Here is a 14,552-nt window from a genome sequence, read left to right as displayed (position 1 = left end):
GCCCCTCTCCTGACACCACGTTAATCTCACCTGTTATCTCGTCCCATGCCGCTTTTTTTTGGGTGGCCTACAATGTCATGTTCTACAGTATGACTTACTACTATAGGGTCTTTATACCTGTATCTTAATACTACAACTCTGTACATACATGAGCACTCTCCACCTTTAAATCCCGACTCAAAACCTACCTGTTCTCCGAAGCATACAACCTTCTCTACCCATAACCACCCTCCTCCAACCTACCACCTCCATTTTCCCCTTCCCTACTTTCTCTCCCTCTCCTGCCCCCCCTCCCCTCAGTTTCCTTACTTCCCTGACTGTTACCCTACTGGACTCTTTATCTGTTACTTGTTACCCGTGGTTGTATGTCCTGCATATTCATACTGTTGCTTATTCTCTGTGGTTCTTTGTTTCTCTGTTCATGTGTTTTGCTCATTGTCAGTGTCTTTGGGTTTTTGAAAAGCGCTTTATAAATAAAATTTATTATTATTATTATTATTATTATTATTATTATTATTATTATTATTATTATTATTATTATTATTATTATTATTATTATTATTATTATTATTATTATTATTATTATTATTATTATTATTATTATTATTATTATTATTATTGTGTGATAGTAGTGTCAACAGAAATAGTGTTGCCTCTTGTTTTTCTTTCTCTTATTTTGAACCAATGAGTTCATATAAGTGGAAACACGTTCATACTATGAATCCAGGAGAGACGTCAGAGCTTTAGTCTAAAGTAGAACACTGGAGCACACAGATTAAAGGCAATAATCTTTATTTACAACTAACATTTTCGACACAGGTTGCGTCTCCATCAGGGTCAAACCTAGAAGATGCACCCTGCGTCAAAACGTTAGTTTAAAATTAAGTTCATTGACTACAATCCATATGCTCCACTTTTACTTTGGACTAAATCTCTGAAGTCTCTCCCTGATTCAAGATGTCCCTACTCTGAGAGCACCGGACAGGCCTACATTTTCTTTTGATGTGGTTTGGTTGGAGCATGTGCAACTTATCCTTTCAAGTTCATACCATTGTCTGTAGATGAGGTCACTCTGCAGTCAGAGCATCACAGATCTACCATTCCAATGTTCAAAGTACACTTGCTGTGTGATATTGCTGTGTTGTTGTGGCTGCCCCCCCCCCCCCCCCCTTTGGTGTTCGACAAACTTGCTAGTGGTACGTTGCTTGATCTCGCTGCCTGACAGCTGATGTTGTAATTCGGTGTGAATGCAGCGTTCTTACTGATCTCACCGGGTGGGGAAAATCTTAATTGTAGATGCTTTGTTGACGATGCCTTGACGCGCCTCACATATCGTCTCTTCTCATCTTATCTTCCAGTCACGCCTCCTGTCTGCGTATCTCTCGTCTCCCCTGAGGGAACCCTCGCTCGCTCGCTTGCTGCAGCAGGGAGAGAGAGGCAGACAGGCTTACAGTCTGAAGGTCCACTGTCACACACACCCACCCACCCCACCACTGCACACCATCACGCCTGACTGCTCTCTCATTTCTCTACTTGCTCAGAGGGGCTCCTCCATCCCACTGGCGGCATTTTTTCATTTTAACATTTTATTCGAGGATGATCCCCTTGAGATGCATCATCTCATTGTCAAGCGGGTCCTCAACACAAACATAGAAGTCAACATCCAGACACAGCTAGATACAAACTGATAAACAATTCAACGACACAAAACAGTACACATACAAAGATGTGCACATAAAACAAGAGCTCTCATACTCCAAACCCCAAACTGCACCCGATTACTTGTATTACAAATGTAAAACCAATCAAAAACAAGAAGAAGTCGATTTTAAATAAACAAGCAACGACATCTTAAAGTAATGGAAGAAGTAATTGATCTGAATGCAGATTGATGCTGTCTGATGTTGGTGTAGGTGTACATGGCAGATTGATGGGCGAACAGAGGGTGGTGGTGGGTAGGTAGGCGTGCTTGGGTTGGAATGTACCAGACATTTCCATGGAGGGATGGACTTGACAACAGGGGGAAAGCAGTCTGCTGTCTGGCCGGTGTATCATGCATGAATTCGTTCAGAATATATACTTGGAGAGAATGTCAAATAATAATAAGAAAAAAGTGTCATTCCAATATGAGATACGCCACGTGGGGGAAAGAAACCAGACTAGGCAAGCCTAGTTAAGACGGACCCGACTATGACACAGGCGTGTTTCAACAATGGGGAGTCAGGCTCTCAGTTCTGGACATTCACTATTGTAGGCCGACCCTCAGTGTCTGGAAATAAGTGACACCTGTTCTGACAAGATGGTATAATCTTTTTTTTTTATGCGCCCGACACTTGGAATGACCTCCAACTCACTCTAAAGTCGGAGGTTCTTCCAACCTTTACAGAATTTAATCTTTCATCTTAATTTATTATGCATTTATCTTTATATCTTGATATAGGTATATAAAAAAATCATAATGATTGAATTCACTAGCAAAACGTCTGATGTCCTCTCTACTACAGTAACTTTAAACCATGTATTCTCTACTCTATCAAGCCAGCTACAAGATTCATGCAGACAGTTCTGAGTCTGTTATAGCTTCGGGCTGACAGCTACCCCACAAGCATGCCAGGGTGCAGGCTCTTAGCGAGCTTGCTAGTCATGCTAAACCGATGGAGCCTGCCAATCCCTATACCTTTCCTAACCATGCTGGGTCCCTCCTCCACCAGGCTCCCCACTCCTCTCTTTCTATCTCTATCCTTAAACCGGTATATCCAATCAAAACTAGAATATCTCGTTACGCTCCGCTTTACCCAGCTCGTCCTTGTGCGATAAACCATGCCAACTTAATTGCGATTAAACCTACCCGCATGGCTGAAAATCGCGCTGTTAAATATACAGAGTGTGTGAAGGTTGGCCTTATCAACATTCGCTCTCTGCCAACCAAAGCTCTTTTGGTAAATGAACTGATAACAGACCATAGTCTCGACTTATTGGGCCTCACTGAGACATGGCTTAAACATAATGACTTTCTGCTCTTAAAACGAGGCTTCACCCCCTAATTTTAGTAGCTCCCATATCGCACGCACCTCCAAGAAAGGAGGCGGAGTTGCTCTAATTTACAACTCTAAGCACAACTTTACATCCGACGCAAACTGTACGTTTTCCTCGTTTGAGGTGCTCCTGTTGCGTCCCTCTCTGCCCAACAGAAAGTGTGGCGGCCTGATTCCTACCTCCACTCCATCCTTTGTAATGGCTGTCCTTTACCGCCCCCCAGGCCCTTACACCCTCTTCCGAGATGAGTTTTCCACTTTCATCTCTGAGCTTGTTACTCGCTCAGATAACATTTTAATTGTTGGTGATTTTAACATTCATTCCAACAAAACTCTAGATCCCCTAAATAAGGCTTTTACCGACATCATTGACTCTGTCGGTCTCATTCAAATCGTTGACCAACCCACTCACAGTGGTGGGAACACCCTTGACCTAGTCCTAGCCCGCGGTCTCACTGTGTCAGATTTGACCGTTTCCCCCTATGTTCCTGCTCTCTCAGACCACTACCTCATAAAATTTCAAATTGATTTGACGGTTTCTCGCCCAGACAGTGTAGAATCCTACATGAGCCGTCGTATTAACGCCTCAACTGTCCCAATTCTAGTTAACTGCCTACCAGACACCCTCTCTCCCTTCCTCTCTTACTCTGGCACCCTTGATCTCTTTACAGACAAACTTAACGCCGCCCTTCGTAGCACACTCGACAGTTTCCCCTTAAGCCTAAAATTAAATGTGCTCCGCAAAAACAAACTCCCTGGTTTACGGCGGAAACTTGCTCCTTTAAAAAGGCTTGTCGCAAACTTGAACATAAATGCTGTTCGACCAAACTCGAAGTATTCCACCTTGCCTGGAATGATTATTGGAAGTATTCCGACTTGCCTGTAACTACAAAAAGGCACTCTCACTTCCCAAAACCTCATATTTTTCCAGGCTCATTAATGAAAACAAAAACAACTCAAAGTTTCTGTTTGACACAGTTGCAAAACTTACTCAGAAACAACCAAGTGCCCTAAACCATGCGTTCTCGGCTAACGAATTCATTAAATTCTTTACCAAGAAAATGTATCTCATAAGAGATGACATTGTTGGCTTACTCAACAATCAGAGTCCCTCCCAACCTCTGACGGGCCTTCCCCCTGACTTTTAATCCAGCCATACGCTATGCTGCCTTGAAAACGTCTCACTTAGTGCCCTCTCTAAATTGGTTGGCGCGGCTAAACCCTCAACCTGTCTGTTTGACCCTCTTCCAGCAACTCTCATCAAAAAACTCTTCCCAACTCTAGGCCCTGCCCTACTCAATATCTTCAACACCTCCTTGTCTACTGGCGTGGTGCCCCTGGCCTTTAAATCAGCCGTCATTAAACCACTACTTAAAAAACCGAACCTCGACCCTTTAATCTTGAAAAATTACAGACCCATCTCCAATCTTCCGTTCCTATCCAAAGTGTTAGAATGGATTGTCGCAACGCAATTTACTGACCATTTATCAAACAATAATCTTAATGAATCTTTTCAATCTGGCTTTAGAGCCTTACACTCCACCGAAACAGCGGTTACCAAAGTCACAAATGACTTACTGCTCTCTCTTGACTCAAACCTAACTTCTGTGCTCTTACTGCTTGATCTCAGTGCAGCCTTTGACACTATCGATCTTTCGATTCTTCTAGGTCGGTTGAGAATCATGTTGGCATTCGGGGTCACGCACTTGCTTGGTTTAAATCTTATTTAACTGATAGAACACACTGCGTGGTCTATAATGATTTAACATCTGAGACCCTCCCAGTGCAAGGCTCTGTCCTGGGCCCTTTGTTATTTTCGATTTATTTATTTATTTTTACGCTGATGACACCCAATTATATATACCTATTAAGCCAAATGATTCCTCCCAATTACAAAATCTTGAGGCCTGCCTGCTTGCCGTCAAAAAGTGGATGTCGCAAAACGTTCTACTCCTTAATGCAGATAAAACTGAGATGTTAATTGTTGGCCCCCCAAACCACAGAGGCCTGTTTCAGGACATCTCCCTCAACTTTGATACAGATGAAGCCTTTAGTTTCCATGGACACTTTGCCGCGACGGGCGCAAAGTGATGTCACGTCATTGGAATTCATTAGGAAACCAGGCTGCTGTTCTGTTTTATGCCGCCAGGAGGCGCAAAGTCTGTTGACTTCCTCATTCATCACTGTGCCTTTGTGTTGATAACAGACGAGCCACTGTCAACGTTGGGACGGCACGAGACTGAGAGAGACTTTATTGTGAATTGAAAATACGCCGGTAAAGTGGGGAGGGAGACTTGTTCATTCAAGTAAGCTATAATACAGTATATTATATGGCCACCAGACATATTCTCTCCGTAAAATTGCATTTATCCGTCGCGCAAAAAGCTGTTTTCTTTTACTTTGAAAAATTGTCACTTCCGCCTCAGTACTCGGTACAGTTGAATGAAAGGTAAGCTAGCAAACATTGCATTCCTTATTAATTTCAGTAACGTTATGTTTTCAAAGAATTAAGGACATGTCAACAACAGGGTGGATCTGGAATGCAACTATGTCTGGATTATGCATTGAAACTCGAAAGACAGTAAATAAACTAACTAATAAAACGTTCAAACTGTTCCAACTTGTGTATTGTTTTCATAAAAGTCGACTAAGATTGTACTCTTGTATTTTGCACTGTATGTCACAGGTGAGCTTGCTAGCCATTTGATTGTTAACGTGATACTCTGCAGTGCAGGTGAATAAAGTAGAAGCACTTATTATAGTGTACAATGGGGGAAATAAGCTACACCATCAGGCCTGTTTAACTGTGTAGAAATACTGCACATGGATAGCACACTGGATCCATCTGAACATCTGTTTCAGCTGGAGCATTTTATAGACAAACATTACGACAATATCAACATGTCGCAACAGAAGCCTGTGAAACTTAACATTCAGACAAAGTCACAGAAGATTACAGACTGTATTAAGCCCAAACTGAGTAAAATATCACGTTCTGACATTGAAGATGCCGAGGAAGCTTCATTGGAGGAAGCGCTGACAATAAGAGAGGTTGACATGAATCTAACATTACAGGCCATCAATAAGAGACTTGATAAACTGGATATGTTGGACTTGATGATGCAGGAAATTAAGAGCCTCAAAGAAAACTTTGTAATGGGAAATATTAAAGGACAAAACGATGAGCCGTTTACAAATCATTCTGAGTCATTATTTACAATAGAAAAGTTTATTTCACTGTGGCCACAATGAAAGGACAGTTTACAGACAGATAGATCATGTTCACACATAATCGTCTGGCCGTAAAGTGACGAGCTCTGGTCAGACGTATATTAAATACACAATTAAAACGACGTCCACTAGACACCCAGACAGGTAAACAAAGTCTACCCAAAGGAGAACCAGCCTTGGCTAGGCGGTGTTGTTTGTTATGTGGAATGCTAAACAACCTTGCTAGGAGATAAAAAGATTAGGTCAAAAGTCATCCTCTCCCCACATTAAAGGGACAGTAGTGTCTGCCAGTATCTGAGCACATTACATAGCTGGTCAGAGTGAACCAGTCAAGCTGTTTACATTTACATTTACATTTAGTCATTTAGCTGACGCTTTTATCCAAAGCGACTTACAAGTTCTGTGCGACAAGACAGCAAGAAGGGTATAACTCTATCAGCTGAGTAACAATGTTCATCAAAGTGTTGCGTGTTACAGTGTAGGTTAGTTTATTAGGACAAGTGCATGGCATTAAGGTTAGTCGGGGTTATTTTTTTTTTTTTTTTTTTTTTTTTTTATCATTTCAGATAATGGTTGAAGAAGTGAGTCTTTAGTCGACGGCGAAAGATTGGACGGGATTCGGCTGTCCTAACTGGGATGGGTAGTTTATAATGGTTTTATAATGACATGATAATATATTCCACGACAGCTTGGAGTTCAGTCAGAGACAAATTGATGAGCTGGTCAAGGATAATGCTGAGCTGAAAGGAAAGGTGGAATACATGGGAAACAAAGTAGACATAATTGAGATAGACAACAGGAAGTTGAAGGAATCTCTTATGGATGTACATTGTAGGTCTATGCAAGACAATCTGGTTTTTACAGGGATAGCAGAGAAGGAGAGCAAGGACTGTGAAACAGTCATAAGGGAGTTTATGTCAGACCAGCTAAGACTGCCTAGGGACACTGTTCAGAACATCACCTTCTCTAGAGTACACAGGATGGGAAAACCCTCAGGGGACAGACCACGGGCAATAGTGGCTCGTTTTGAGCATCACCAGCAGAAGGAGCTTGTCAAGGGTAGGGGCAGGGAGTTAAAGAACACCACCTTTGGCATGAACGACCAATTTCCTCCCGAGATCAATGGAAGACGTAAGCTATTATATCCTATCATGAAAGAACATCGAAGCCTAAACAAACGTGTCGCCCTTGTAGTGGATAGATATCAACAACCAACTGTTTAGGGACTCCAGTATCACTCCCTGGTTATTCTGAAACCCATTGAGACTATTGCTTTATGGTCAGTAGGTCTACTGACACTTCCTGTATTAAGCTAGGCTTGCATAAGGGTTTGGTTATAGCTCATATCAATGTGTGTAGCCTGATAAATAAGTGCTATGAAATTGAATGTATGGTCAAAGCTAACTGGATTAATATCCTTGCCATCTCTGAAACGCACCTTGATGATTCCTTCTCTGATTCTGCTGTAACTATAGAAGGTTTAAATATTTTTTGAAAAGATAGAAACAGGTTTGGTGGGGGTGTGGCAATCTATGTTCAGAATCAATTACCTGTCAAAACACGATATGATCTGATGAAGGACAACATTGAAGCTATCTGTGTGCAGGTTCACCTGCCCTATCTCAAACCAATTCTAGTTTGCAGTTTCTACAGACCTTCGAGTGCAAATGCTATGTTAATGTTTTGTGTGATATGTTCGATAGGATATCGGATGAAAACAGAGAAATATTCTTACTTGGGGATATGAATGTTGACTGGTTGGGAAAGCCATGTACCAATAGGAACAAGATGCTCTCTATATTACATACTTGTAATCTGTCCCAAATTGTCAATCTTCCCACTGTCATAAGTATAGATAAGGATGGTAGCATTTCATCTACATGTATTGATCATATTTATACAAACGTGCCAGGCCAGTGCTCAAAGGCAGTCTCTGTTCCTGTAGGTTTCATTTACATTTACATTTAGTCATTTAGCTGACGCTTTTATTCAAAGCGACTTACAAGTTCTGTACGACAAGCCATCAGGAAGGGCACAACTCTATCAGCTGAGTAACAATGTTCATCAAAGTGTTGAGTGCTACAGTGTAGGTTAGTTTATTAGGACATGACATTATTAAGTGCATGACAGTATGGTTAGTTAGGGTTAGATTTTTTTTTTAAATTCAGATAATGGTTGAAGAAGTGCGTCTTTAGTCGACGGCAAAAGATTGGACGGGATTCGGCTGTCCTAACTGGGGTGGGTAGTTCATTCCACCATTGTGGGGCAAGGACTGAGAATAGGCGACTTCTCTTTGATGACCCTCCCGGAGCTTGGATAGGAGTAGGTCTGAGGCGGCCAGAAGATGCAGTGCGTAGGGGTCTTGAGGGTGTGTAGTTAGAGACCATTGACCGGAGGTAGGCGGGAGCGGTTCCCTTTGCCACACGGTATGCTAGGTCAAGGGCCTTGAAGCGGATTTGTGCAGCAATGGGGAACCAGTGCAGGTCCCTAAGAAGTGGGGTGACATGGGCTGACTTCGGTAGGTTTGAGATCAGGCGGGCCGCTGCGTTCTGAATGAGTTGAAGAGGCTTAGTGGCAGTGGCCGGGAGGCCAGCGAGCAGTGCATTGCAGTAGTCGAGGCAGGAGATGACTGTTGATTGGACGAGGAGTTGGGTGGTTTCTTTTGTCAGGAAGGGGCGGATCCTTCTGACGTTGCTCAGGAGGAATCTGCAGGTTCTGGTTGTCGCTGCGATGTGAGCAGAGAAGTTCAACTGGTCGTCGAGGACAACACCAAGGTTCTTGGCGGTCGGGGACGCGGTCACAGCTGCATTCTCGACTGTGATGGAAAGGTCGGTCAGGGGGGAGGATTTGGCCGGCAGGTGGAGCAATTCTGTTTTGCTTAGGTTCAGTTTGAGGTGGTTGGTCGTCATCCAGGCGGAGATGTCGGACAGACAGGCCGAGATCCGCTCAGAGACGAGGATATCTGAGGGAGGGAAGGAGAGGAAGAGTTGAGTATCGTCGGCATAACAATGGTAGCCATGAGACGTGATAATGTTACCCAGTGATTTAGTGTAGAGGGAGAAGAGAAGGGGTCCTAAAACCGAGCCCTGGTTTCAGCCCTGGTTTCAAGTTTCAAGTTTCAAGTTTCTTTAATAGTTGTCATACAGAAGTACAGAATACTTTTGTACAAAATGCTTCTTACTGTTGCGCTCCAGAGACTGTGCATGACAAGGTAAGTATGAAATAAAAACATAGTAAAAATTAGAAGTAAAAAAAGAGGTCACAGTGTTCAGTTTAGACATATGTACAGTGTTCGTAGACGTAGTTACCATACAATATACAATACTGTGCAGTGTACTAATATACAATACTATATAGTGCAAGGCATAAATGGACGAGGTGCAGTTTAGGTACAATTCACAGTAGGTGTACGAGTTGTAGTGCAAATCCTTTATCAATAAATATAAAGTGTAAGTGTGTTTGTGTGATCTAAAGTGTGGAGAGTGGGTGCTGCAGTGTGTTGTTTGTTTGAGTGAGTGTGTGCGTGTGGGTGTGTGTGCTGTGTGCATTTGATGGTTGTTGCATAGTGATTATTGTTCGTTTAGCGATTATTGTTCGTTTAGCAGCCTGATGGCCTGGGGATAGAAGCTCCTTCTGAGTCTTTCTGTGCTCGCCATAAGACTCCGGTATCGCTTGCCTGACGGCAGCAGTTCAAAGAGGCAGTTGTTCGGGTGGCTCGAGTCCTTAATAATTCTCTTAGCCTTCCCCTTGCACCGCTTGTTGTAAATGTTCTGGAGGGTGGGAAGCCCCCCTCTAATTGTGCGTTCGGCTGAACGTGTCACTCTTTGTAGTCTGCTACGGTCTTGTGCAGTGCTATTCCCAAACCAGGAGGTGATGTTGCCGGTCAGGATGCTCTCTATTGTACATGAGTAGAAGTTCCTAAGGATCTTCTGACTGACTTGGAACTTCCTTAGGCGCCTGAGGAAGTAGAGGCGTTGTCGTGCCTTCTTCACAACACTGTCAATGTGTGTGGTCCATGTCAAGTCCTCGGATATGTGGGCTCTGAGGTACTTGAAACTGTTCACTCTCTCAACTGGTGCCCCGTCGATGCTGAGGGGGCTGTAGTCCTTGACCCCCGACCTCCTGAAGTCCACAATCATCTCTTTTGTTTTGCTGACGTTCAGGGAGAGGCAGTTCTCCTGACACCACTGTGACAGGTTCTCTACCTCTTCCAGGTAGGCCCTTTCGTCGTTGGCAGAGATCAGGCCCACCACTACTGTGTCATCAGCAAATTTGATGATGGTGTTGTTGTTCCGCTGTGCTACGCAGTCATGTGTGTACAGAGAGTAGAGGAGCGGGCTCAGAACACAGCCCTGGGGGGCCCCTATGTTGAGCGTGATGGATGAGGAGGTGCAGTTGCCTGCTCTTACCACCTGGGGTCTGCCCGTCAGGAAGTCCAAGACCCACTGGCAGAGGTCATAGTTCAAGCCCAGGTCCCTGAGCTTGGCTATGAGTTTGGAGGGGACTATGGTATTGAATGCTGAGCTGTAGTCGATGAACAGCATTCTCACATAGTTCCCCTGCCTCTTGTCCAGGTGTGATGCTGCTGTGTGCAGCACATGGGCTATGGCGTCCTCCGTGGACCTGTTGGGGCGATATGCAAATTGCAGAGGGTCCAGGTTGATGGGGAGGGAGGAACAGATGTAGCCCTTCACTAGCTTCTCAAAGCACTTCATGGCTATGGAGGTGAGGGCTACAGGGCGGTAGTCGTTGAGGCAAGCGGGCGTAGATTTTTTGGGTACAGGGATGATGGTGGACTTCTTCAGACAGGTGGGGATGACGGCCTGTTCCAAGGACAGGTTGAAGATGTCAGTGAATACCGGGGCCAGTTGGTCGGCACAGACTTTTAGGACGCGGCCGGGGATGCCGTCCGGTCCTGCTGCCTTCCTGATATCCACTTTTTTAAAGATCCGTCTCACCTCATGCTCTGTTACCCTGAACACTGAGTCTCCATCAGCAGACCCCCCCCCCCCCATTGCCGTGGTTTGTAGGCTGGTGTTGTTATTCACAGCCTCAAACCTCGCATAGAAGGAGTTGAGATCATTTGCTAAGGAGATGTCACTGTTCAGTTTGAGGGGGGTTCCTTTGTAGTCTGTCATTGTTCTGAGGCCCTGCCACATGCCTCTAGAGTCAGCCTGTTCAAACTGAAGTTCAACTTTATCCCTGTAACGCCGTTTTGCCTCTATTACTGCTCTCCTGACGTTGTATCTTGCCATCTTGTGTTCTTCCATGTTGCCTGTCACCAGCCCGGTGTTGTATGCTGATGTGCGCACTTTCAGAGCCTCACGGACGGATTTGTCTACCCAGGGCTTTTGATTTGGGTAGATATTAATTTTGGTGGAGGGGATTATTACTTCTACCTGAGTACAGACATAGTCAATCACCGTTTCGGTGTATTCGTTAATATTGGCTGTGTTATCACGGAATACACTCCATTCTGTGCTTCCCAGCACTGCTTGGAGTGACTCCACTGACGTCACGGCCCAACGCTTAACCTCTCGCGAGACCACCGGCGTTCGCTTGAGACTCTGTCTGTACTTTGGCAAAAGAAAGATGGCGGCGTGATCGCTTTTACCGAATGGACTAAGAGCCTGTGACTTGTACCCACTCTTAAATTGCGAGTATACATGGTCTAATATGTTCTCGCCTCTGGTGGGACAGGTCACATGCTGATAGAAATTCGGCAGCACCTTTTTAAGACGCGCGCTGTTGAAATCCCCCAAGACCAAAATGGCAGCGTCAACATTAGCTGCCTGGAGTTTGTTTACCTCGTCGTGAAGTTTTGAAAGTGCGACCCCAGTGTTCGCGTGTGGTGGAATGTACACTCCGATGAGGATGATGGACGTTAACTCTCTTGGGAGGAAGAAGGGTCGACATTTTATCGTGATAAACTCCAGGTCTGGGGAGCAGTGGTTAGACAGTTCCTTTGTGTTGCCTAAATCGCACCACTCCTTGTTTATCATGAAGGCAATGCCGCCTCCTCTCGTCTTTAATGACTCTTCTGCCGTCCGGTCTTTGCGGAGAACGAAGAAATGGTCTGCCGGTTCTATTGCGTGATTCGGGACATCTGGACTCAGCCAAGTTTCTGTGAAACAGAGGACGTTACAATCCCGAATGTCCCTCTGGAATTGGATCCTTGCTCTGATGTCGTCCAATTTGTTTCCTATCGATTGCACATTGGCCAACAATATGCTGGGCAATGTGGTTCTGTGTCGTTTGGACCTCAGTCTGTTCCGGACCCCGGCTCTCTTTCCTCGTCTTCGCGGCGGCTTCTTGGCGTCTTGGCCATGGCCGGCATAACAAAGGATCTCGGCGGGCCATTTCTGCTGTTCAGCGATCCGATCCAGAGAGCAATCCAAACGGTAAGTTTTTCTTAATCCAATGTCAATGATTGACTGACGGTCATACACATATAATGCACCAACAGTTGGTGCAAATAAAACTCCTAATACTATAAAAATTTACAAAATAAAGCACAGTCTCGTCGGAGCGATCAGAAAGGCAGCCATCAGAGCAGCGCCAGTGTCTTAGTGGTTTCAGTGACCACAACATCATAGCAGTCTCCAGAATGACGAAGGTCCCAAAAGCCAAAGCAAAAATGATTGTCTCACGGTCATATAAGAGTTTTAATGTAGAAGGTTTTTATTAATGAAATGTTGGGTATAAACTGGGAGGAGGTATGTTGTGAGGATGACCCAGAGGTTGCACTGGACTTATTTATGTTGAGGTACATGAGTGTAGCAGATAAACATGCTCCTTTAAAAAAGTTCACAGTCAAATCAGCCCCATGGATAGATAGTAGCTTAAGGATTTTAATGAATGAGAGAGACATAGCCAAAAAAGCATCAGTGTGTTCCAGTTCTGCAGATGACATACAAAAGTACCGTTCCTTACGTAATCAAGTCACAAAGTTAAATAAGGTGGAAAAAAAGGGAATATTTTAAACAATGGTTATATGATGTGAGAAATGATGGTAAAAATCTATGGAATGTTTTAAATCAAATTATGGGTAGAAAATCCAATGTCTGTACATCTTTTGTTGAGTCATATGGAATTGTCTGAACCAAACCATGTGATATTGCCAACCATTTTAATGATTTTTATGTAAGTAAGATATCTAATTTTTACCCAGCTGATGGGTAAAGCAAAGGGCTCGCCTCTCAAGACCTTCACAAACAGATTGTTGTCAGACAGGACCTGTTATTTCCTGGAAATCTAAGAAACAGCCTACAGTTGCTTTATCCACATGTGAAGCAGAATATATGGCATTGGCAGCTGCTACACAGGAACGTTTTTATCTTGTGCATTGATTGATTGATTGATTGAAAACTTTATTAACAGATTGCAGAATGGGTACAGTACAGTACAGCTCAATACATACAATTGTTAAGGGGATGCAGACCAGAGAAAGACTTTTGTCTTGTTTACATCAGGGTCCCCCATTTCCAATTCATCATAACATATATGACATACACGACATACAGATAGACAGTACTGCTACATTCATACATTTATGACATACCAGATTTGCAAATACAGTACTGTTTGTGATACAAAAAATTTAGTGCAGTTATTAAAAGGAATGGACAGTGGAAATTATTATGCACCAGTGACAATCTTTGAGGACAACCAAGGGGCAATTGCACTATCAAAGAATCCTGTGTGCCTGCTGCGCCAACAATTAGCATTTCAATGGTGTGTGTGTGTGTGGGGGGGTTGCACCGCATTCCAATGTCACACCTACATATACAGTATAGTCACTCTACCCCCCTGTTGGGATGGAGGGAGAGACGAGACAGACTAAATTAATTAATGAAAACTTGTTTTCAAGTTTAATGTACATTATATCTCTTGTTTTCAAGTTCAATGTACATTAGATCTCTTGTTTTCAAGTTTAATGTACATTAGATGTCTTGTTTTCAAGTTCAATGTCTGTTGTGTTATTGGATCTTAATCACATTAGATCTCATGTGTTCCAAGTTCAATGTCTGTTGTGTTAATGGATCTTAATCACATTAGATCTCTTGTTTTCAAGTTCAATATCTGTTGTGCTAATAGAGTGTAAGGTGCTAGTTATATGACTCTTAAACTAATGTCATCTAGTGGCTCAGGAGGTAGAGCAGTCGTCTGGTCATCAGAAGGTTCCCGGTTCGATCCCCCCTCCCGGCATCGTGTCAAAGTGTCCTTGAGCAAGACGCTTAACCCCCGATTGCTCCTGATGAGCAGGTTGGCACCTCTGCTGTCTGT

Source organism: Notolepis coatsorum, assembly GCF_963971535.1.
Source record: "Notolepis coatsorum genome assembly, chromosome: 19".
Taxonomy (NCBI): Eukaryota; Metazoa; Chordata; class Actinopteri; order Aulopiformes; family Paralepididae; genus Notolepis; species Notolepis coatsorum.
Note: the sequence above shows the minus strand (reverse complement) of the source record.